Source organism: Plectrocnemia conspersa, unplaced genomic scaffold (assembly GCF_051122295.1).
Source record: "Plectrocnemia conspersa isolate PC_06_02 unplaced genomic scaffold, ASM5112229v1 ptg000011l, whole genome shotgun sequence".
Lineage (NCBI taxonomy): Eukaryota > Metazoa > Arthropoda > Insecta > Trichoptera > Polycentropodidae > Plectrocnemia > Plectrocnemia conspersa.
In genome coordinates, this window is record NW_028277175.1 from 1260262 (window position 1) to 1285123 (window position 24862).

Consider the following 24862-nt stretch of genomic DNA (forward strand, 5'->3'; position numbering starts at 1 on the left):
TTTTAACTCATATTTAATAGTTTTATTGAACTAAAATAAACATAAAATATTTTTTTAATAAATATAAAGTTAAAAATAAAATGATTGATTTTATAAAACATTCATTTTACATATGTTTTATAAATATATTTGAAATCTCATTAAAAATATTTCACTAATGTAAGTTAATCATTTTATAGTATTTTACGTATTTTTCTATATATGTATTTTAATAATATAAATAAAAAATACTTTTTTACATTTAGAGCAATATTTCATGCTATTTATTTAACCAGCATAATTTTAAATAAATTTTATGCAGAAAAAGCAAAGTTTACTTATTATTAATTATAAGATAAAGTATTTAGTATTAAGAAACAAAAATAAAACATAATAAAAAATAGGTATATGACAAAAAAAAACAATTAATAAATATAAAGTTTTTATTTTACTTAAATTGTAAATATACGTTAACGGGACGAAATAGCGTAATCTAGTAACTCTGAGGTTGCGGGTTCGAGCCCCGGCAGCGGTACTCGAATTTTTATTTATAAAAAGCTGCAGTGACATCAATTGATTAAAAACTGTATAGCATATAATAATTTATAATTAATAATATAGATGTCACTGATTCCCAAACTCATAGTCTGGTTGTTAATACTTGTAGGTATTCATTATGTCTGATTGACTTACTCAAATAGTACAGATTTGCCCGTTGTAACGTATTGGGCTTACCCCTGTCAGGTTACAACGGATAATTTAATAAAAATAAAAAAAATTCTGTCCAAGTTAAAAAGCTAAGCTTATTTTATAATATTATAACAAATTCCGAAACACATTTCTATTTTTTTTTAATATAAATATGTACAGTACCTAAAAAATATGCAAGAATTAAGAAACTTAAAACATTAAAAACAAATTAAAATGTATAATTCCAGATAATAAATAAAACAATTATAAATTAAATTAAAAATATTTGTCCTACAATAATTACAATTAAATTAAATTATAGTTTTATATACTTAAAAAAATGTAAAAAGCAGATTTACATTCAGTTAAAATAATAAATTAAACGTTTTTTAATTTGAAATATATGATTTTAATAATTAAGCTTAAAGCTTATATAATGAAAATCATTATATATTTAGAATCAAATTAAGATTTAAAACATCCAGATAAAATTCCATTAAAAAGATCAATGGATCTTACGGATGTAATTGAATACGAATCAAAAAACTATTAAATTTTTAATTAAGAATCCGTTAAGGACAAATTAAATCTTTTCAATTATTTATATGCATAAATGATTTAGATCTACTGTGTTTCGAGATGAGAGATTTATTCAAAGACACAAGAGGAATGTGGGTGCGGTCGAAAACGATACATTAATTTACATCCACACACACATGCATATTTATATAAATGCAAGAAAACATAAAGCTTTCAGATTAAATAATAAAATGTCACTCTCTGAGATTATCTCGGAGCTTTAAGTGTGTTACAGCGTCGCCGTCGTGACGACTCAATTTGGTCATTTCAGGATTATTCTCAAAAATACCCGACACGCACACATCTAAATACACGATAAAAAAACACCTCCGAAAGGTTTAATCGTATAGCATGGCTTTCACAGTCGATTTTAAACTGCACATCGTTAAAGCTCTCTAGAGAGTTTTAAATTGCACTCTTTATGCTGTCATGATTCACGATCGCATATAAAATTTTATAACACACAGTATTGATATTTATGAGTGAGCATATGTGAAAGTTATTTTTTTTTTTTATAAATAATAAATTATTTGTTTCAATTTTTTTTACTTAATTTATGGTTAATAGGTTAGAGCTTTTGAATATTTAAATAAAAATTAAATAGGTGCCATAAGTCACAACCACATAAGGTCTGTATATGAACACAAATATATAAATGGATATTTTTAGATAGCACTATGTTAATACTTTCATTTTTGGAAGTCGAGTGGGTGCTAACGATGAAAAGCAAACAAACTTTTTTATTTTATTGCTGTTGATTTACATGAAAGGCTTAGCTCTGATGTTAAAATATTTTTTTAGAAGAACTCACACTGTTTATTTATTTGTGTTTTTTTTGTTTATTTAACCATAGCACGACATGATTGCAAAGGAGGTCTTAAAAAACTGATGAGTGCTCCGGAAGTGTACGCCCTTATACCCTGACACATCGCGAACAAAGAAGATCGGCAAATAATAGATCGAATTTGATGGCAGAGGTCAGAAACCATTCAAATTCAAATTGACGATTCACTCTAATTAGATTGAAAAGATCAATAGATCATTTGAAAAGCATATTTTTATTATTCCAACACCATTATAAGAAGATTTAGTTAATATATATATTATGCTTGTTTGATTGCGAGATGACCTTTATCTACTAAGGTCAACAATAACATTCCTTGCTAACTATTTGACTGACTTCTGACAGAAAAATATGTTCTTTGGCGCTTCCTCGTTGATTAGGATCGTGACTCACAATAACTAAAATATTTAATAATATAACATCTTTTTATATTTGTTCATTGATCATTTGCATTCATAACAAGCTTCTCGATGTTAGTAATCAGCTATTTTTTGCAAAGAAATTTTAGGCTCGGTGGGCCAGAAAACAAAATTTAGGTCAGCTTAAAAAAAACACGTATCACCTATCCGCATATATTATAAACTTTGATTTCCTTCGCGAATTACTCAAAATAAGTGTCTAGTGATAAGCTTAACTTATGACAATAAAATAGCTTTTTTGAAAATACATTCATCAAAATGTGGTTCGAAGTTCGTTACTTCCTATCGTCAAAATTTATTGCAACTGGTCATCTGTTAATGATGACCTGAAATTGTGATTTCATCATCTTCATCTTTAATAATGTTTTTTCATATGCTTCCAAATAAAAATATAAATCTCCAAGCTTATTATCTAAATTTACCATATTCGTCACATGAAAGACACATTTAGATAATTCTGTTTCGGAATTTGCCTTTTAGCATGTCATTACTTTGCAGATAAAATTTTTTCAATTAACGATACAGTGAAAATTTCGCAAATGATTTTTTTAAATCTAAATATATTCTGTACTTGCATCAAGATTTAAAATAAGCTGCCAAAACTTTGGTTCGAGCTGAGAAAATATATGAAGTAAAGGCTAATTTTGAAGGCCATTCAGTATTTGATAATAGTAGCTTAAAACAAATTTTTTCGTTGAGCTCAAAAAAATAAATAAAACACTACTACAATATTACTAAGCCAGCAAGCAAGTCAGGATATTCGGTTTCCATTATTAATAAAAAAAAGGCACGGTACTGACGACGGTTAAGTTCTCCGCTAACACAACTGGTTCAATAACACGTGATAGATTGAAATATTTCCCACAACGTACCTGCTGGTAAATAATATAATGAATAACCAGAGGCTTTTAAAACATTGCATATATTTTTCCAACTAAGCCTTAACCTATTCAGCATACATTTTTACCATCATCGGTGTTTTATTAACATCAAAAAAAATATATTCGTCTGTAGTTGTTCTATGCAGACTATTCATAGAAAATAATTCTTTAGTCACTTCAAACAAAGCATTAAATCCTTGAATTTACAGCATAAACTAAGGCTAGTGAATCCTAAAGTGTACTACGCGGAACTATGGAGTGCCGCGTAATAATTGCAATACCAATAATACCGGTATTAAAAAAAAATTACTTTCAGTAATTGTCGCAAATTTCATATGCCGTCTGGACGGCGGCTTCTGTCACGTACAGCCGGCATATTTGCGCGCGATCGAAAAATGTGCCAAGTAATCGCAATTTTTAAATTGTCATATCATTAAAATTACGCTACTGAAAATTATAAAAGTTTGTGTCGCCACTCACCAACACAATATCAGTGAAAATTTTTCGGTCGTAAATATTCAATTTATGCAAAATCTTTGTCGTCTTTTGCATAAAAATGATACTTCAGAATACGAACACCACATCTGTGACTATCCTAGAATTTGTCGTCATTGATTCTAAATAAGAATTCGTTATGGTGTGACATTTATATAAACCGATCTAGGAAAATACATAAGGATATTCGAAACGATTTTTTTTAACAAAATCAAGTACCACTAATTATTTTTTAATTATTTAATTTTATATGAAAAAAAATATATTAACGATACTATCAAAAATATAATTAATCCCTTTTGGTGCCCTAAAATATTCAAAGATGTCAGTAAGTCTGTTGAAGTCCCCGATAAGCATGTGGTATTATAACTTGACCACGTGACCACGATGCAGCGCTCAACATGCGTGTTAACCATAGGACGCCTACGCGCATACTGAATTTGAACCGAGTTACTCGTTCTATCTCAGTTTTCGAAACATCATATCATTATCTCTCTCACTCTCGTCACTTAACATGCGAGGGGGCGAAAGGGGAAAGTATCTCACCGCTCGCCCTCGAAAGAGCAGCTCCGACTTCGGTCATTTTGACCCGGAAAATAATGCCGACAATGATCGGAAGCCCTCGAAGCTGGCTGGCCAAGTTGACTGAATTACCCCCACTTTACTTCCCGTTCTCGGTAGCCTCGGACAACTTCCGAGAGATCTTAGAGCGGGCAGAACCGAGCTCGATCGAAGTAACCCACTATATTCTCAGTCCTTGGCCAACCTTGGCCAACTTCCAGAGAGTGTAGTGCAGGCATAAAAGTCGCAGCTCATTTGGTGCGACCAAGGACCGGAAGATATACTTGAAACTAATCAACATGGTGGTCGCCAACGTCCGAAATAGGACATGACATCAGAAGAAGAAGATATATATATTTATATTTATGTATAGATTTATATATATATATACTAAAGATATAAGTTTATATTGCCACTTCTATGTGTATATGGTGTTATATAACATATATTCTATAAAGTTTATTAGATATATTTTCTTGAAAGCTCTTGCGCAGAAAGAGCATTTCTAAGAATTTTACAATCTTATATTACACACATTACATCTAAAGAACATAAAATGTTTTTCATGCCTATCAGTCATGCTTCGCGTGTCTCAAACACAAAAGGAACGTCATAAAATCGACGACGCGATCGACTACGTCTCTCTGACGATATCCGGCGATTTATCTCAGATTCAGGGATGGATGATCAATCAGACAGAGAAAAAAGATTTTTTAGATTTCATCACGCCGACCAAAATCAACCATAAACATACAATGTGCTAATTTAAGCGTAGGCGATGGACCTCACACGATTTTTTTTAGAAATATAGCAAAAAAATATAAACTCCTACACCACTGGGTTTGCCGATTTTTTTCACATCGTCAAACACGAGAGACACATTTTCCCACGACGTTATATTATATGAGCACACATTGTCATGGACTGTGATTTTATTGCGCTCAATTGGTCGCAAATCGATCGCAATTAATTTAGGATGCATAAAGAATGTCATAAATTGATTAGGAAATGTTTTGTGTCACTATTTATTGATGTATAGATATTCTGAATGCATCTAAATCCAACTAATAAAAATAACTATATAATTTATCCATGAAATTAAATTATTACAATATATACAATTTTTGCTACAATATTCTTCTCTATATTACACACATAATAAATTTCTCGTTTATTATAATTTTATACAAAATCCAAATGAAAATATCATGAATTATTTATTTTTTCTATATACAATATATTTATATTATAGACCGAATAGAGCCATAACTCCAACATAATTATCATATTCGGTCACAGTTGTTACAACATTCAATGCCAATATATTAATTTTATAACCACATTGTTCGCTGACAAATGTTGAACTAGATGGTCAATGGTGTTGTTCGTGCTCGCGTTAGCAAAAAAAGACACACGGTTATCGATCGCTATCTTGTGATTTTTTCATCATAATTTGTAACCAAAAACGCCCAATTAAAATTGTTTCCTAATATATTCCCGCGATATTGATCGCATCGGTGGAAACTATTCGAGTTTTTTGTGCATGAATATACTGTGAATAATTTTGAGTAATTTATGCGTCTCTACTATAAATTGGGATATAAGAAAGGTTGTATGTATTGTACAATATATTCAATGCTCTTTAAAATATTCTAATTGTTATTAAGAAAACTATTTTTGACATTAAGAGATACTTGAATGAAACATTACATAAATAAGTTTAAATATTTATCATCTTGTTAATGCCTCTCTTATGCTTGAGTATGTTTCTAGTGCTTAATGATTGAAACGTTTTATATAATCAAAAATTAACCAATAATGGATTGTTATTTTTTTAAGCAAATAATGAGCTCAATTTCTTTTAATAGTTTTAAATTACTGTAATGAGTGTATATTTTTAAATATAAATTAGCAAAATATTTTTTTGCACTCGGCATCAAAAATACTTTTTTAAAAAAATATAAGCTTTAAATAAAATTCGTAACATTATGTAACTAGACTGTTTCAAAAACTTTGTGAATAAAATTAGGTGAAAAAAGATTTTTTTAAATTAATGGTAATTTTTTTTTTTTGATAAATCTTCACAAAAAAAACATGTCGTATAATTTTAATTGTATCTTATATTTGTGCCAAAAAATATATAAAATTTTAAACGATGTATAGCTTTCAATGTTAATATATAATAATATATATATATATTTCACAATCTTGTGCGTTAAAATATATTCAATATAATTTTAAATTATAAACAACTGTATAATTTAATATGTAATCTTATTATTATGGCAAAAATATAGTTCTACCGTAAAATCGATTGGTAAATTGCTTACTTCAATAAATAAATAATTTAAAATAAATTGTTCTAATAATAAATAGTTAAATATAGATTTAATACAATTAAAATTCTCATAATTTTGTGTAAAAGTGCAAATTTATACTGCATTATTTTTTTAGCACTTCAATCTTTTGACAATGCTCGGGAAAATATTCGAGCCACTTATCTTAAAAAGGCTATTATACCTTCAGTAAATGCAACTACTCCAAGTTTTCAATTTTGGTTTTAGATCAGGCCATTCGACCGAGTTTATATCTAAAAAAAATAATAACCAAAAAAAAAACGGGTATTGCCTTTCTAGATATAGAAAAGGCATTTGACACTGTCTGGCACAATGTATTGATATAAGCTAAATTTCATCTTTCACTTATCCGCATAATTGATGATTATCTTTGCGACAGAAAATTTACTGTCGTAATCAGTCCTTTGAAAATTAGCAATGGGAGTGCCGCAGGGCAGCATTCTCGGCGCTCATCTTTTCCCCCATATATTCATGGCATTCCAACCCAACAGTACTGTCAACTTGCGCTATATTCGGATGATTTAGCGATATATACCTGCTCATCAAACAGGAAAATAACCGTCAAGGGACTCGAAAGCGGATTGCGGCAATTTTCGTCTAAAATGTATAAAACAAGTACAAGCCATTAGACAAAAAGGAATATCAGATATTGCTCCAATTTTCCGAAGTAGAATCGGTCATAGTAGCAAAAATAAACTGTTGTATAAATCTTGTATGGTTCAGCATATCTGCTATTTTTTACAAAAGAAGCGCTTGAGAATTGCCTTAAATGTTAAACTCGCAAAGTGTACGTTTTGAAACAATAAATGACTTTTTCGATTCAACTTCCACAACAGTTTAAAAATCAGGAAGATAAATAGCACATCTTAGCAAATACAACCTTAATAAGTTTTGCCATAAGCAATATATATATTAAGAAGCCAACCACCCGAGAAGTTTAATGATCTGCATTCAGGCGTTTACTGCTATGACACCTGAAAATCCCCGGAGGAAGTGTGAGCGGCAAATGTTCGGTTTAAATTCCGCTCGCTAGCTCCGGCATTAAAATGCCATGTAAACATTTCCATGCGAGTACATCCATTAGTATAATTGTAAATACTGTTAATTAGGCAAAAGTTAAAATTGTATTCAAAATCTTTTTGATGACTCGCCGAAATTGGTGTGAAAATTGTTAATTATTATTTTTTTTAAACGTTCAAATTAAAAATAACAGATCTTCAAAGAGGTTTTTGTCAACTTTTTTTTAATAAATAATTAGCATAATAATATAATTTTAGACTAAGGTAGTAATTTTAAGATATTGATAATGTTGTATAATAAGGTTAGGTTAGGTATTTAATATTAAAAAAATGCATTATACCCAAAAATCATGTATGTAAATTTAATAACAAATACAGAATTTGTTACTTTTTTTATTTCAAATTTTATGAATAAGTTTTTCAGTTTTTGAATGAATTTAATAATAATAATTTATAGGAAGAACCAAAAAATATGTGAAAAAAATAATTAAGAAACACAAAAATTAATAATCGATCGATTATCACAGATTATGTTTTCCTAGATTTTCCTAATCTCATGGATAAATAACCATAATAAAATTGAGCTAGAACGTTCATATTAGGTAATCGCTCATAGAGAATATTATATATGTATTTATAAAAAAAATATCGTATTAATAAATATCCTGAATTTTATAATTGACTCGATGTAAAATTATATAAAAACACGAAAACAAGATAAAACTACAGACACAAATCACCCCAACAAGTGTGCATTGTCCCACGCGAATTGAACCAAAACCCCATAGGTGCACGAGAAAATGTCAATATCTCGATGCACAGTATTGAGCAGACGAACGGCCTTTGCCAGAGAAGAGTTGGCAAGTGCTCCAGTTCTAGACTTTACAGGTAAGAGCAGTGGACGCGATCGAGAACTATAACCACTTTCCGGAGCCCACATTTAGAGTTACTGCTCGAATAGCATACACCTGCAATGTCTGGATTCTTAAACACCAGTATGTTATTTTTCCCGTGAATTTATTTGTTATTTAAAAGCATCATCGCTATGTAATAGAACCAAGGACTGAATAAAACATCGCAAATTCATAACAAGCCCCTTAATTTATCGTATTTGGCTCCGAGCACAAAATCTGAATCCTCCTTGCAGCGAAGACCACCTCCATACCATAATCACAGTGTCTCCAGGGTAAGCAGCGGTCGTTACTCAATAACACTACCAATAAGCCGATAATTATCGCGTCGATACTGATTCGGTACCCGAGAAAACAAAGGCTGCGATAGCCAACCGTCGGCCCGCGGGCGCCACCTGAATAAATTAATTACACTCCATCCGACCGGCATACTAAATCAACCGATTCAATTTTAACGCAGACGCTTGTGGGTTTAATCAATTGCACGGTAGTCGACAGGATTTATTGGGCGATTGATGGTTTCACTTGTGAAAAAGCATATAATCACAATATCAGACGAAGATTTATCGAGCGGTGGCGAAAACGGTGATGAGATGTCGTATCGAGTGCAATTAGAAAACTGGTTGGATCAGATTCGGACGAGATATGTTGATTTTCGGGTTATGGATGAATGATGCAAAAAACGCTTTGATTAGGTACGAAATTGGCGGAAATAAAGTAATTTTGTGCCATATTTAAATTAAAATTCTTCGAATCATTCAGAATTATAATCTACAATACATTAATCATTAGTCATTCTATCTCTACCTAACATAATCATTATCTTAAAATTTGCCAAGTAAAATGCACTGATTTAATTTAGGTTTATTCATAAACTCACAATAGATCAAATGACGCTCTGAATTACTAGTTAGCAAATCATTTATTCGACCTTAGGTTAAACACATTGTGGTATTACATATAATACCGTGTTTCGTCATTTCAACTTCATACAAAAAACACACGTTAATCTGTGTTTTTATTGAGCTAAACATGTCACTAATATCAAATTAAATAAAATATATCAACCAACGCAAATACAACAGAATCAACCGAGAAAAAACCAACGTATGCAAAAAAATGACACTACGCAACCGATCGAAATATTAGAAGAAAACAAATACTTATCCGAAATAAAAAAAATGATGAAGGAGCTAATGCAACAAATTAGTACTATGCTCAATCTACTAACAGTAGTTGTTTCTAAAATTGCAAAATGACCGTCTTACTACATATTGCCATACGGAACGCCAACGGTATATCACAACGCAACACACACAAGAAATATTTTTTTCTCAAACAACACAAAATATACTTCTTGCTGGTCTCCGAAACTTATTTTACGAAAAAAAATACTTAAAAATACCTGGATATTGCGTTTATACCACACATGTAAACACGATCAATATATAAAAATCTAATCTGTAATAATGAATCGAAATTATAATTACATAATAATTACTAATTCCAATCTCCCATGAAATTCTATATAGGATTTAAACCCAATACTTTTATCTATTAGTAACTGACTTATACCACTGATTTAACGTTTTAGTTAAAATACTGCTCAAAGTATCAGTTTTTATTCTCTGTAATAAATAACTGCTATCACATACAACATATATAAATAATAAAAAATAAGCCAAAAAGTCATAATAAGGTCACATACATCAGATTAAATCATGACATTTCATGCTTCCAATTAAACCAACGATCGGCGAAATCCTTTCAAACTTCAAATCAGATCTGATATAATAATTAAGACGTGTCACAATAACAAAATCCGAACATAATTCACTCTCACGGTTTAATAAAGTATGTCAGATTCATTCAGAGACACGCCTTTGCTTTGATTGGAGACACGGTTAACCAATAATTTGCGTGGCGGATATATGTGTTTAAATATAAAATCAGAAGAAAAGATGATGCGTATATTGTAGTAGCCGGAAGCTGGATATTAGTAACGGATCACTTCCGCGTGTGTGACACGAACAATATGGTCTGGCGGATGTTTAAAACAATGGTTGAAAGTGCATAGGTACTTACACACGCACGCCATAGATTTTTAAGTAGGTGTGCGTGTGAGATAGGGTTACTAACATGTACAAATTTATTTTATTTGTGATAATAAGTTATTTAACTACAATTATAAAAATATTTAAAATCAATAAAGTCTGAATTTTACAACATAATTATATATTCAAATTTTGATTCCATAATTTTATCTTATATTTTATAAGTAACCTAATTTATTATTCAAATTACTTATAAATATGTTTTTTCAGTGAGTGATTTTGCTTACATATTTCAGATTAATATAAAATATGTTAAAATTGATCCAAATTAATACATAGTTTTGAACTTTTTTGTGGCAACCATTCGCTAAATAAAATAACGATGTTTCTCAGAATCGGTTCTTGTAATAATATTTTAGTTTTACAACAAAAGTGAAAGCGTTAGCTTATTGATTTTTTTTAAGTCATATGTTTATTAGGGATTTTTGAGAAACACTCTTTATTCGCTAAGTACCATGGATAACTACGAGAATTACCTCCGGACGGCGGCTTCTATCACGTACAACCGGCATATTTGCGCGCGATCGAAAAATGTGCCAAATAATGGCAATTTTTAAATTGTCATATTATTAAAATTACGCCACTGATAATTATAAAAGTTTGTGTGGGCACTCAACAATACAATATCAGTGAAAACTTTTCGGTCGTAAATATTCAATTTACGCAAAATCTTTATCGGCTTTTGCAAAATGCCATAAGGCATAAAAATTATACTTCAAAATACGATCACCACATCTGTGACAATCCTAGAATTTGTCGTCATCGATTCTAAATAAGAATTAGTTATGGTGTGACATTTATATTAACCGATCTAGGAAAATATTATACATAAGGATATTCGAAACGATTTTATTTAACAAATTCAAGTACCACTAATTATTTTTTAATTATTGAATTTTATATGAAAAAAAATATAATAACGATATCTGTTAGAAGAATGTACTATCAAAAATATAATTAATTCCTTTTGGTGCTCTAAAATATTCAAAGATGTCAGTAAGAGTCTGTTGAAGTCCCCGATAAGCATGTGGTATTATAACTTGACCACGTGACTACGATGCAGCGCTCGTCATGCGTGTTAACCATAGGACGCCTACGCGCATACTGAAATAGAACCGAGTTACTCGTTCTATCTCAGTTTGCGAAACACCATATCATTATCTCTCTCACTCTCGTCACTTAACACGCGAGAGAGCGAAAGAGGAAGCATCTCACCGCTCGCGATCGAAAGAGCAGTTCCGATTTCAGTTCCTTTGACTCGGAAATAATGCCTATAGGACGCCTACGCGCATACTGAAATTAAGCCGAGTTACTCGTTCTATCTTAGTGTACGAAAAACCATATTATTATCAAACTATACTCCGGTCTTTTTGCCGACAATGTTCGGAAGCGCTCGAAGCTGGCCAAGTCGACTGAATTACCCCCATTTACCTCCCGTTCTCGGTAACCTCGGACAACTTCCGAGAGATTTTAGAGCGGGCAGAAAAAAAACCAAACCATTCTGTGAGAAAATTTTATGCGGGCAGGCATAAAGTTTTAATCACAAAAATATGTATTTTCACAAAATGATGATTGTAATAATATAAAACATTGTCTGTATTTAAATCTTTTAACCATAAGGCTGGATATATAATAATTACGATTTTTTTATTTAAGCATTTTAACTTTTTTATCGTATTGAAAATCTATTTTTAGCCGTTATATTGATTTACAATAATTTAGCTAAACAACCATTAAATATGCGAGATAAGGAAAATCTAAGAAAACTCAAGCTGAATATTTTTTATAAAATTACTTTTGTGATAAAATACTTTTTTGTAATATTTGTTAGTATTTTTGATTATACAATAAAAAAATCAGATTTTAAATTAATAAATTCACGATTTTAATTTAAATAATCAGTAATATAATTGACATATACATTGTTTTTTAATTTATCTTAACAAAATAGATAACGTTTTAATAAAATTTAAAGAGTTAACTTTTAAATTAATATATAGATTACCTATACAATTTTTGCAACGAATATCAGATAACATGATTTATAAATAAATTTGTATTATAATTTACAAATAAATTTAACTGATTTTTGAGAATAAATGATTAGTAACTTTTACTTGAAATATTCAATAATAATAATACTATATGGTAGTTAATAAATAATAAACGTCTGTAACTTTTTGACAAACGTATAGTAAAGCTCCTATTATATTATATTCATAGTAGTGATTTTTATATCAAAATATATATTATCCGATTTTTCAACACATTATATTTACACACGATTTTTCAACACAACATATTTTATTATTTTCGATTAAAATATAACCGACCATAAAAAATATATATTTATGCATCTTATTTAAATACATTATATAGTTTTTATGTTGCAAAACATATTGTTTTTATTAAAAACATTAGTTCAAAATTTTAACGTAATTTTGAGTATCGCGATTCAAAGTATCCAAATGTGAAAGGAAATAAATGTTAATGCCAAAATGAGATAAGTGAGGTCAAAACCAAGGTTTTAAAATTCAAAGATAAATAAGTTAAAATAAGTTATAGTATAGATATTTATTTATTTTATTTTATTTATTTTAGATTAAATTAAGACCATCGTGGCCTAACAGGTTACTTCAATGCGCCACGATGGTCGAAAACAAATTTTAAATTTATAAAACATAAAAAAAAAGTATATATACATAAATATAAAAATACTTAAACATAACAAAAAAATTATAAAATATTAAAATTAAATGAAATAAACCGGATCAGCTCCTCGTAGCTGACATTAAATAGGTCAATATGTAATGCCAGCGTATTAAGGAGCCGGATGGCCACAGCCATAGGCGAGTCGGCAAGTGCGGATGTCCTAGCCCTAACGGTCATCAAAAGAGGTCTCGATCGTGATTCTCGAAAATGTTCAGGAACCCAAAACTGGAATTTCTCGAGAATAGCTGGATTGTCGACAGCACCTTTTAGTAATTTAAAAAAATGCTTAGCGATATACAGCTTTCTGCGAGAACTCAGCGAATCATATCCCAAGAATCATATCAATATATGGTTGGTTTCATTAAAGCTCAAAATCAGAATTGAACCCGAAAGACAACGTCGACCATAAATAACCGCTGCTTAATGTGGCTGCGTGAGACGTTTTTTTTAACCAAAAAATAACCAAACAATGGCACATCGGAGCGGTTAAAAAGAACATTACACGCGGACCTTATGTACAAAAGCGCATTTGCATACTCGCCTCCAACAAAAGGGTTCAATCACTTACGGACCGTTGGTATGCAACGTTGTTTTGAATATTTCTGTTAAAAATTAACCCGCAGACGGACGTGAAGAAATTTAATACAAAAATAATATCTATACCAAATTACGTAAATCATAACCAATTAGACGGTAACAAATTGAGATATAAAATTATAATATCGATTTTTGTGAAATAAAAAGATTACGTTACGCATTACCATATCTGGTTACCGGCAGCGCTCGATTTATATCGTAAATGTTTTCATTCGTCGTGGCTTATGTAAATTTGTAGTAAAATCAATTTTATTGTCATCGGATTAGTATATGGTATATTTAACTGTATAGTCACCGTAAAGGTCAGGTATTGTAATGAATTCAAAACATACATTTGTTAACTTAATCATTGAAATCGATTATTTATGCTTGTAATAAAATATGGCATTAAATACAAGTGATTAAAAAGAAGTCTCTCTTATAATATTTTAATTAAATAATTGACAACTATTGTATATTTATTATATATCATGCAGATATCTAGGCATTGATTTTTATCTAAAGGACAACGCATTTTAATGGTGTTTCGCGTCCCACAGAGATTCAAATCTCAGAGATGAAATCGATTACGCGGCTGTCCGCTCACAAAGTGTCCCCCTGTATATCCCATTGACACATGTCGCACCAGATAAACCCAAGCAAAGGTCCAAAAAAGAAAAATTAAACCAAAAACCACAAATCGATTCACGGGTATACTTTCTTGAGACTTTCGCCTCTCGCTTCGAGCAATTAACGAGATCTCGTTTCTTGTGTCACTCGTCACTCTTTTTGGGGCAACTGCGCAAAATTCTGGTTTATAATTATAATTGATTGCAGTTAAAAATTTCACTAGATTTGCATTCGCAATTTTGGGATAATGATGATAACACTGTAAAACATTTTCGCCAGAAAGGTCGATTTAAATGTAGAATTACACTCTGAGTTTATTTTTAATAATTGTATACACCTTGACTTTAACAAAATATTTAAAATCGATTACAATAACATGTTATTTCATTAAAATTATAATCTTAGCCCTTTGAACACGGAAATCGACTAAAGTCGCCCAATTGATTTTTTTATCTCTTTACGCAAAAATCAGTAAAAAAAAATGCTTTTCAAGAAAAAACTTTTTTTGTGAATAAACATAAAATATCATTTTAAATAAATTTAAATTAAAAAATCAGAACATTTAAACACAGTATCAAGGTAAATTTTGCATTTTTCAAAAAAAAAAAACAATTAAATATTATTTTTTATTAACGCGTTCAAATGGTTAACCCATATATTTAATCTAATATTTTTGCATTCTTAAAACGACTCAAATTTAGCAATAAGATATAATTAAAATATATAATATAATATTTTGTAAATTACACTACAGAAAAAAACATGATTTTGGGCGCAAAGCGCGAAATTATGAGCATGAAGCTATTTTATAACCTTAAGATTAATTTAAAGCGCAAAATTTAATTCAAATGTCTCATAATAACTAATAAAAATAAAATTTATTTCAAAATAAATATGAATATTTCATATTTGTAATACTTGGATTTTATTATAATATTTATAATTTTTTTACCTGTCGATTTAATAAAATATCATTATTTTTTTTTATTAGGCCAGTAATTATTGTGATTTTTGCTCAGTAGTTTTAATAAATGACCAGTTGTTAAATTAACAGTAATTATTGATTTAAATATTATTTTTTTCTAAATTAAATAAAATTATATAGTGGTTATATTTCAAATAAATGTTAATTTAACAGACCATATAATATATTATTTCTGACTATTTATTAAAAAAGACGGTTTTATTCGTCGCCTAATAAATATAGTGCAATGTAATAATAATAATCTACAATAAAATGTACGAAACACGACTGCCGACATTGATTCAAATCTATTTTTAAGCTTATCATAATTATTATATAATAAAAATTGCTGATTTTTTAAAACGACTAATAACTACTATAAGCTATTACAGTGTTTTGTAAAAAAATTACCCTGCCCCTTTCCCTGTGTCACATAGTGTTACTGTCACAATACCACTGACCTATGTCATCATGTATGTTGCTGTCAAAAATAATAATGAATTTTTAGTTCTGAAATTTTAGAGAATATGATATTTTAACTACATATTTTTTAAGAGGCAATAGATAAAAATAATTACATGAATACCAGTTCATAAGAACAATGCTAAATTTAAAAGAATACCACATCAAATTTCAAGCAAAATCACTTTAAGTAAGGCAATGCTTATAATAAATAATCAATACTACAAAACAAAAAATACACGTGTCTGTCTGTCACAAGAACTCCTCCCAAACGGTGAACAATAGCGACGTGACATTTTCACATGTCATTTCTAGATAAAATTCTCTATTTTCAACTTGAAATTTAAAAGTTGAGAGTTTTTTCTCATAACCTATTTGTTACAAGTAAATTTACTATGTGTAATATCTTCAATAACAATAAAAAATAATATAATTTAAAAAAATCGTATATAATTTGTTTTGATACTAAATGCAAAAATGTTATAATATCAGCAAAATATGATACAGCTGAATGCCAACGTACTAACGATCGATTATATGCCAATAAAACCTATGAAGAAACTGAACAACGACGTGATGGGGACGGATCACGTGCTACTGCAATATGTGCAAGTTTGTGCTGCAAATGGTGATACAATTGGCAGTTAAAGATACTCAACGACAGGTTAATGAAATTTAAATAAAACTGGCAGACCAAGAAGACACCGAAAATATAAAAATTCTCAAAAAATGTCATAATTTATATATGAATAATAATCATAAACTATCCATTAGTTATAAGACAGTAACAATTAATATAATTGATTGTATATTACATCTAATCAATTAGTGATTTATCAAAAAATTAAATATGAGTAAATATGAGGTTGCAAGTGGGGAAAACTCTTAAGAGTCAGCTGTCGTGGTGAAGTGGTAGCCCCGGACAACAGGTAATCTTGTAACAAGACTCTTTATAAAATGTCACATTGCAATGATTATTTCGGGATAGTGGCGATTAAATGCCATCCCTCTAAAATAAACACAGCTTGTCCTAAAGAGAGTTGTCTTTCCTTCTTGGGTAGAAAGGACTCGTCAGAAAAGACAACTCCGATCTGATACTCGATTAAATCTGATAGTCCTCAAAAATCTTTGCAGACAACTTATCTAAGATAAGATAACTCTGAAAATAAATATGGGGAGATAAGCTTCGGAAGGTAACTTCAAGATCAAATCCCTGTAAGGGGCAGCAGCACTAATCAGCACTTTCCCACTTCTGAAAATGAGTGACAGCAATAAGGGTTGAAAATAGACATTTACAGGCAGAGTTGTATTAACACTAATCTGTTAATGTACTAATCTTTCAAGAACAACCACCGTCTGGAATCGGGCATAAGACCAGAAGAGAAAGAAGCAATACGGGAAGACAAGAGACTAAAAATATTGTATATAAGCAAGTAATAACAGGATGAAAAAAAAAAATTTTAATGAATAAAGAATAATAACTTTATTAAAATTAGATTTTAGTTTCATTTTTGTTTCTTTGTGATACTCGACAGAATTTTTGGATTTAAATGCTAACAGCAAATCTGGTACAAAACTCAATTTTATGTCTTAAAAATCAAGTGGCGAAAGAACAATAATCTCGATAAACACGAGAACAAAAAATAAATATTATTCTATGTACCTACACGTATCGGCACACCCCCCACGGCAAGTGACCAATCACATGTCAGAAATTTAATATCACAAGATGATTACGCATTGAAATATGTTACTGTTTTATATTTGTGAGGAAATTGTGTTATTCTACATACATATTTTAATGGTTATTCTTTGAATTTAATCTGTACGTCATATATAATGAGTATTTATAGTGTCAATATAATAAAAACTATATCAGATCTTAGAATAAGTGGAATTGACAGATTAACTTGTATCGATTTGTGACAGGCTAAAATTGATATAATCTAATTCACCACGGCTTCGTATAATAAAACTAGTATTGATTCCGTTGATAAATTAACATCTAATGCAACTGATTTTGCAGTTGAATGTCTATATAAAGAAAAGATTACGAGCTTTACTTTTATTCATTAAATTAAAATTCATTGACCTGTAAATCAATTATAAACCTATACTTTCCTATTCTATGCCATAATATATTTATCAATAACTTATTCGTCAGTCATATTAATATAATATATACTCACTTTTGTAATAAAATTAATAAATTAATCTAAGTATACATACAAATAGACTTGAACACTCGTACAGTTAACAAACCCAGATTTTTTGTCTGTTCTCTGTTTTGTTTTGTATACTATTTATACAATATTAAAATGCAACAAGATACCCAGTTATTGTTTCGCTTTGTTATTATGCAATTTAGATCGTTTTCAGCGCAGAAACACGACGAGAGGATCGACTTACTTAGCCTCGGAGAAGAATGCAAAAGTTTCTAGCAGTGTGTAATTTCATATTCCGCTTTTTGTATGACGTGATACGCCAGTTGCGTACTCGTTAAACTATATCGCCCTGGGCAAAAGTCGGGACTGGGACCCTACAGTCTAATGAAACCGGATTGCATGGAATTACAAGTGCAATTCGTATTAATTTCATAAATAATAATAACATGGATTCTAAGTACATATTTTCATATTCTTTAATTATTATACGTTGGTCAGATCCATTGTATAAAACGAGACCTGCGTCTTTGCGATTAGTTCCGCTCAATCTAAAAATGTCCAAGAGCGCCCATATTAATTCGAGCCGACCCAAAATAGTCCCATAATTTAAAATGGTGCTCTAAGAATAAAAAAATAATCAATATCAAACACGCGTTATAGACGTTAATGCAGGGTTCGTGCGCGAGGCTGGTAAGATCTCTCCTCGGGCTACAGAAAGAGCTTTTTTACTTTTTTCTTCAATGCTTTCGAACGTGTATGACGTTGAAATCATATCTGTTAACATAAACGGGCTTTCGATATTCACGTCACATCTCCAATCAGTTACAAAAAACACAAATGAATTGACTTTATGGCGATCGATTAAAAACAACGTAAAATACACTTTCACGTTGATTTATGCATAAAATCAGTTTTAAAGTTGGTAAAAAAATGCTTTAACATAAATTTTACGACGCGTATTTAAAATAATTAATTAAAATCACAACGTTATTTACTCAATATATATGTAAATGCTATATATAACTTATTTCATATTTAATATAAATAGTTTTGAAGTTAAAATTTATTTATCAAATAATAAATACTAATGATACATAAATTAAGATCGGCCGCTTCAACATAGCTTAATTAGTACGAACGTATTGCAAAATATTCTAGTCCCCCAACTACACGCCCCCAAATAGCACGTTCTCAATTTACAGTGTTATTGATGGGGTCTACTGTATTATTGGATATCGTTAATGCATCGTTGCTTACGACGACAAAAACTTTGATTTTTAGGAAGTTTAGGTATTTTATAACAATATATCAATTTTATAACCCTGAATTGTACAACTAATTTTGACGCAACGATAATGGGGGATCTCGAAAATTAGACTATATTAAAATATTATTTAAATACGGTCATCTGTGTGTTATGCCTGAAATAATACATATCTTAATAATGATTCAATATTAAACAACTAATATATTTTGTGTTTGAATGTAAAAATATTATTTATATTCCTATTAGAAATATTTATACATAATACATTTTTTTATAAAATTCAACAATATTATTTTTAAGTTTCATAGTCGAATGAGTATTATAATAATAAAACATTCAATTTATTGTATATTTATTGTATATTGGCTGATTCATGCAACTTTTAGTTAGTCTTTGTTGATATTTCAACGGATACAAAAATAATCAAATTAATATAATAAACTCGACTTTTAGCAGCTACTTAATTTAACCCGTATTTTATAAACTTTTTTAAGTAAAAGTAACCTAACCAAATTTTGCCAAAATTTTAGTGAATTTTTGATTTAGGTTTTTATTTCAATCTAAAACAGCTAAAATATATACAATCTAAAAGAGCAATATATATATTTATATATATATATATATATATATATATATATATATATATATATATATATATATATATATATATATATATATATATATATATATATATATATATATATATATATATATATATATATATATATATATATATATATATATATATATATATATATATATATATATATATATATATATATATATATATATATATATGAAACTTAAAAATAATTGCAGTTACTAGGGTATTTATGTAAAAAAGCTATGATTAATGACAGTAATACATATTTAAATTTAAGTTGTAGTAAATAACACGAAATATATATATATTTGAATACAATTTTCATTATATTTATAATATCAATAAAATAGTAATATTAAAAAGTATTGATTTTAGATAATTTTGTTGTAATAAGCATTTGTCAAAATTTATTTTTTTGCAAAAAAGATTAAATAATTACATTTTAATGCAAAATGTAGATATGATCTGTGAATTTATGCTGTGACAAAATATTTTTAAAATTGAATTATTGAATGTATAATGTATTTTAATAATTTTAAAATTCAGATTTCAAATTTTTTTTTTTGTAATTTTTCTATAGGTTTTTAGTTATCTTTGAAACAAGCAAAAACAGATTTTTCTACATTTAATTATAAAGATTTTATAATTTAAAATGTAAAATTTTGAAATTAACACATTTATTCTTGATTTAGAAAAAAATTGCTCCTTTGACAAAATACTTGAAAATCATTTCAAATAATATTTTTACGAGCAAATATTATAGATTATGTTACAGAATATATTTTATAATCACTAAAATACTGTATTTAGAAAATATTTATAAAAATTTGGTAAAATTAAAAGTTTTTTTCTTTTTTAAAATGGTTGCTTGGACAAAATTTTTAAAAATAACTACAAATACCATTTTTATAATTGAATATTAAAAAGTATGATACATAATATATTTTTAAATCTTTTTTTAATCATAATAATAAAATGTACAAATGTTGGAGAAAAAAATTCTAATAAATTACTTTCTATATATTTTCCAAAATGCTTTTTATTATCACACTGAAATTTAGTCAATCAATATTTTTATATTATCATAAAATACAACAATTCATTTGTGACAAAAAAAATACTATGAAGATTGCTGCTTTGACAAAATATTTAAAAAATACTTAAAACCGCATTGTTCTTTTTTTTCTTTAAGGGAACAATACAAAATATATATTAAAATAATTTTAAATTAAAATTTTATCTCTAGATAATAAACGTCAAGTGTAAGTATATCAGTATAAAAATAGCTACACATCTTAGATATTTTACAAACTGATATTCAATATATCGCTAGTCATTCATCACATTTTTATAATTATACTGAATTATGTTATCCTTAATTATAAATAAGTTACCGTTATATTTGTGATTAATAAAGAATTGGTTTAAACTGAAATTGAAACCATGATTTAAAAAAAACATCCTTTTTTTTAAATTAAAAAAGTTTATAGTTATCCTGGCTTTCCATATTATTTTCATCATTATTGTATCCGTTGAAAAATCAACGAAGGGTAGTACATTAAAATAGCATGAATTAACTATAAGTATTAATATTTATTATTTGATACATATTGAAAATGTAATTATTAAAATACTCATTCGACTATGAGGCGTTAAAATAATATTGTTGTATTTTGAGGCGTAAAAATGTTATTGTGTATATAAATATTTACTAGCAACATAAAATTAAATTATTTTGACAAACATCTAAATTAATGATTTTAATGTCAGCTCCGAGGAGCTGGTCCGGTTCATATAATTTAATTTTAATATTTCATGATTTTTTAATTTTTTCTTACTATATATAATTTTCATTATTTTTTTTGTGTATTGTAATAATATTATGTATTGTTTTTAAACCATTGGTCTTAATTTAATTTCAATAAATACAATAATATATTAATAATGAGCCTACAAATTTTACGCGTGGCTCTCAACCTTTTTCATTTAATATTATTCAAATATTTTTTAGCTTCCTGTTTAGATAAAAAATCCTATCTAAACACAAGATTAGGATACTACACACACTATGATACGTATAGTTATGGTATTGCCGCATTCTTTTGTATCCACAACCGCTCGGGCCTCACACGAGAGGGTCAGCCGAGGAATTTTTAAATTGGTTTCTCGTGCCCGAGACTCGAACCTTCGGAAACGTTGGGGTAAGCGTTTTTATTTTTACTCTCAGACTCATTAATCGATTTCTCGTTACTCGCACGGTGGCGTAGTAGGTATGTTAAGAAAGATCATAGAGTGAGAAAGATCGAGTGAGATATTTCGCGCAGATTTGCTAGATAATGAACCAAGTAATAACTGGTTTTAATTTATACATAATTAACTTATCAGATCAATTACATACTTTTAAAGTAGAGAATAATATATTTTGCGCGTATATTCCAATCAATATATTTCATCAAAAATGCATTACTCTATTTTAACATACACAGGATAAGCATTTCAAGAGTTTAATCGACATCGAAAGGCTGCTGCTCTCAACAAACCTCACATTCTTCATATTCAACTTTTTTGACCGCCTCTTTGTAATGTTCTTTGTGCGGTTGAACCTTTGGTATTTTTATTTTATACAACTCACATTAATTTCGGTGAAGGAATTAAAAACATAACGCTTACTAGTAATTTATCATTACTTTCTATATCTAGATCTAACTTTTATTCTAGTTGATGTTGGTTAATAATAATAAAAGACATCGGGGTTATGGTAAATCAGAAGTTTTACTACCAATTAATCATTACTGTCTAAACATAAATCCATACATAAGTACTGTGAATTCGCGGCTATAATAAAGTAAATCGTAAAATATTTATGATAAATATTCGTGATGCTGTAAAAACAATGGATGTTATTTAAGAGCTTTCGATGTACAGCTTTTACGACTTTTATAATTCTTATATTATATAAGAGACACGTTTGATTCGTTGTTTAAGGTAAAGTGCGAAAATCAATCAAAAATAATATTTAAATACTGCAAAAATGATACTTAATCTTTATTAACGAATTTGCATAAACTTATGGAGAAGTTGATAGCAAAAATACATTACATTTCGCTCTTCTATATATTTTCAGTGCTTCTCAATAACCAATCTGATATGCAACAATTTAAATTTCAATCGCAAGCAAAATCATCCCAATAAAAAATGTCCAATTGATGGTTTTATCACAAGGTCTGAATTTTTCGAACAGCCCAATACATTGTTGCCATTGTAGCTTGAAACCAATAAAATGTAACCAGCCGCGAAATCACAATGCGTTCCTTCTCTTAAAGGCCAAGTTAAACTGATTCCGCACACGAGGCGAAAACGTTTTGTCGCAGTAACTGAAAAAATCGCAAACAAGAGGTTTTCCAGTTTACGATGGGCGTTCAACCAGAGACCATTATGTAGGTATGAACAGACTGCAAGCAAGCACATCTGCAGGCCACAAAACCAGTCGAACCGACTTTTTTTAATCGAACGTATACGACATCGTGATGGACATTTATTCAGCAGACGGAGAGACTGAGGCGCGATAACGAAATCGAAAAGTCCCAGGATGCGACTAAAAGAAGAGCTTTTAGGATTGCGGATGTAACGGTGTTTTTTGTGTGAAAATTGCAATTAAAAACTTAACAAATTTTTCCAAATTTCCTCATGAATGTGGATATTGAACTGAACAGTAAATTATAACAATGGCATTGCTTTTATGTATCAACTTAATTACAAATGATATATTTATTTATTTATTTAAATTAAATTAAGACCATCGTGACCTAAAAGCTACCCCTTAAAATATAATTTTATTAAAATTAAAAAATTATACATTATAAAAAAGAAAAAAAAATCATAAAATAATAAAATTAAATGATTAAAACCGGACCAGCTCCTCGTAGCTGACATTAAGAATATCAAAATGCAATGCCAGCGTATTTAAATTTCTTAACTTATGTGTTTAAGGCTACTTTTATATGCGCGTTTGTTTATTTTTAAATAAATAAACATAAATATTCCAATTACAAATTATGCGTTATATGAAGTCTTTTAAGGCTGTAATTAAAGTTATAGAATATTTGATAATAACATGAAGTAAAAAAAATAGATAAAAATCTAATTAACATTTATTGTATTAATACAAGTTTTTAATGCTACTTTTATATGCCCGATTTTATTTTTTCAATAATATGTATCAGTATATGTATTGAAGAGTAAAAAAAATACTTAAGATTAAGTAAAATAATCTATAAAGATTCTGTTTCTAGCTACTTTTAAACGGTATTTTTCCTTTTCTGATATTTTTGCATAATAAAAAACATGATACAGAATACAACTTGAATTAAATTATATAGGTTCGTTTATTTTTTTGTCCAATTAAAAATATAAATATATTGTAAAAAATCGTATTTTTAATAATATTTTTCAAAACTAAAAATATTATAAAAATTGTATTAAATTGTTCATTTATGATTTCTTTGTATATTTAAAAAATCAGTTCAGTTTTAAAAACCATTATGTATTATTCTAAATATTACTTTTTAATATAATACTAAAAAATATAAACATACTGTATACAAGGTAAGAAATTATGATTTTATGATTTACT

General features: G+C 28.6%; 1 protein-coding gene across 3 annotated transcripts in view; it reads right to left on the reverse strand.

Annotated features, from left to right (window-relative positions):
- dgo (ankyrin repeat domain containing protein 6 diego) overlaps window positions 1-24862 on the reverse strand; it is a 98368-nt gene that overhangs the window by 59574 nt on the left and 13932 nt on the right. The window lies entirely within an intron of this gene.